The 2,982-nt window shown below is 43.2% G+C and overlaps 1 pseudogene; it reads right to left on the bottom strand.

The window, feature by feature from the left end:
• LOC138159006 (proteasome subunit beta type-2 pseudogene) overlaps positions 1-1,888 on the bottom strand; it is a 16,239-nt pseudogene extending 14,351 nt beyond the window's left edge.
• Positions 1,889-2,982: the final 1,094 nt, after the last annotated feature.

Raw genomic sequence — 2,982 nt, forward strand, 5'->3', positions numbered from 1 at the left:
CAGAAGGCAGGGACATCATAGGGGTAAGAAGAGAGACTAAAGGGCGGATGAGAGGATCCCATGGGATTTAGCACTGGAAGGAATGTTAGTGACAAGCTAGCCTAACACTCTCATTTTGCAGATGAGGAAAATGAGACTCATCAAGGACAAGTAACAGACAGAATTAGAATCTAGGACCCCTGACTCTAAATCCAATGTTCCATATTTGTTGCCTAGAGATTTTGTGGTTGCTATTGTTATTGCTGTTCTAGTGCTTAGAAATGAACTTGCTTTAACCACTTAGGAATAGCTATGTAGTGCAATGGTTAGCATGTCAGGCTTGGAGTCAGGAAGACCTGAGTTCAAATTCTGTCTTAAACACCACCTATGTGACCCTAGGTAAGTCACTTAATCTCTCTCTTAGCCTCAGTTTCCTTATTTGTATGTAGCTGGAATTGCTCTGGGAGACTGAGGTTAGAGCCTTTTTATAAGTAGGGCCTCACCTGGGATAAAATTGGGGGTTGGCAAAAGAAGAGATTCTATATCCAGCGCCTTTCATTATTAGATACTCTAGTTTGGGGACCCCATCAGAGGAAAAAAAAAACTCTCTCTTTGTTCAGGCTGCCATTGTTTAGTTACCCCTGCCTCCCCACTCCCATTCCCGTGTGTCTTCCCTTACAAGTTAGTTCCTTTGGAGATGAATTTTGCAGACTTTTACATTTGTTGGCTCACTGAATGTTTTAAGTACTGATGCTTACTGAATCCTGTATGAGTATTGATATTGAGGCTGATAGAAGAAGCACAGACTCTGCATCATTAAAACGCTGGTACCTGCCTGATAAATGCTTACATTTTTCTTTTTGGATTTAAACAGACCTAGACTACTTGGTTTATTGCAAGATTCTTGTTCACTGCAAGCTCATGGATTGATGCTTGCCTGTTGACCTAGGAATTCTAAGTAATCAACCCTAAATGCTTAATCTATTTTGGGGGGATCCTTATCTTTAGTCATGAATTATTTGATCTTGTTTTCTATTGCCACCACCTGAGCTTTCTTTTCCTGGTATTCAGTGGCAATGTTTTTGCAGTCATAGGGTTTAGGTTCTTTCTGGTGCTGGGACCCAGAATACTTGGAATTCGAAGAGAATCTCCTATAGGGATACTTAGAGAAATGTTGGTGTGCCCCACTTAGAAAATTTGTATGGGATGGCCTTATGTAACCATGGAAGAGTTTTAATATAGGATAGTTTGGTTTCTCACCTAGAGTGTGCCAGAAGACTCCAGGTTTTAAATTTCCTTTAGCACAAAGTTGAGAGCTTATCTAGGAGACGAGAGAGAGAGAGAGAGAGAGAGAGAGAGAGAGAGAGAGAGAGAGAGAGAGTGTATTTCAAGATAAGAAACTGATTTTCTTGGCCTTTTTCTTTTCTTTATTGTCTTTGGGTCAGAGAAGGTTATTTGGAAAACCAAAAAGACTTTTGCTGAGCACAAAGTAAGCTGTAGTCCTTGGTAGATTTTGTAAAATGTTACTTGTCTCATATCTTCATAACTTTGTATCTGGAGACAACTGCTATTTTTGCTGGTATATGTTATATGATGCCACAATGACTGTTTCAAGATTCTTTCCTACATGGAACTAGGAAGACAGGTGAAAGGATAGACAGTGTTCCCTGAGACCTCAGAGAGGACTGCTCCAGGTTGTGGACAGCATACCCCTGCCAAATGGCTAAAGACAGTACATGTTTTAAGGGTTATGTGGGGTGTTCAGGGAGGACAGCACCTCTGGTGTAAGGGCTTTCCAAGCCCTTCTCAGGGCTGCTCATCCACCTTTGGTGTCCACCTGCCACCCAACTCTCACCTGTGGCTCCAAGAAGCTATCGCATGCAAAGCAGCCATTCTCTGGTAAAATCATCTGGGCAGATGGGCTAAACCAGGCTGAAGGTACCCAACAGGCCTCAAACCCTTTGGTGAATTAGGAGGAATCTCTATCCCAAGCATGTGAAGACTTCCATCAGAGGAATGGGTAGATGAGAACATTTGTTCCCACAGTCACAAAGGTGGCTGAAGCAGGCGCTGTGAGCTCGGTCAGACATTAAAGATCCACTGCTTTCTGGGTCATCAACGGTTGTCCTGCCTTTTGTCCTGCCACTGGTCTTCAATGACTCTGGAAGCGGAAGGGAGGCTGATAACTTGTGCAACTCTGCCTTAGTTGAATCCAATTCACACACAGGTCAAGACATCATGCTGTGATATCATTGGTCGTCTGTGAAAATGAAGAACAGACAACAGATGTTTTAAACATGAAAGAGAGTACAATGGGGGCGATTCCCACATGAAAGGGGAGAGGAAGTTTGCTTCCAGAAAGGCCTGATGACATGAAGTTGCCTTTTTCCAACGTTTGGCACACCCACAGACTTTTGGTAACTGCCTCCAGCCAGCTAAGCACATAGTGAAGAGTCAGACAGCTGATTGGCTGTATAGATAACTATTGGACTGTATTTAAAGGACAATGACCCATAGAAGCAACGTCTTTGCTTTGTTCCAGCTCCTTCTTGCCTAATTGTTGTTATTGTGTTTGTCCTTCATTCTTGAAGAGGATCAGATGATGACATGACTTGCAGGTGACTTGGATGTAAGTGAGGCAGGGCTGTGCAAGGTCACTGGCCTCACTTTCTCCTCCAGAGCCATCTGGGTCCAGTGGCCAGAAATTCATCAGGACGACTGGAGATGACCCCAGGTGCAATGCAAGACCCTGGTCCCTAATTGCTATTCAGGTGAAAATGACAATGATGTAAGAGGCAGTTCTCAGGCCCTTCCCATCAAAAGCTGAATATGGGTCTCTATTCTTTGCCTCTTTGCATTTGTTCTTTTCTATTTCAGATGGAATATGGGCATCAGTATGCTGGAGTCTTCTCTACCTAGTTCTTGGGAGCCAGTTGTTAGATTACCAGTGTGAGTAGCTGCACCTCAGACATATCAGGACTTAATTTATTGTTTTATGGATTG

This window comes from Petaurus breviceps, unplaced genomic scaffold, assembly GCF_028583685.1.
Source record: "Petaurus breviceps papuanus isolate PSGF00001 unplaced genomic scaffold, PetGlider_PUasm1.0 175, whole genome shotgun sequence".
NCBI classification, from domain to species: Eukaryota; Metazoa; Chordata; class Mammalia; order Diprotodontia; family Petauridae; genus Petaurus; species Petaurus breviceps.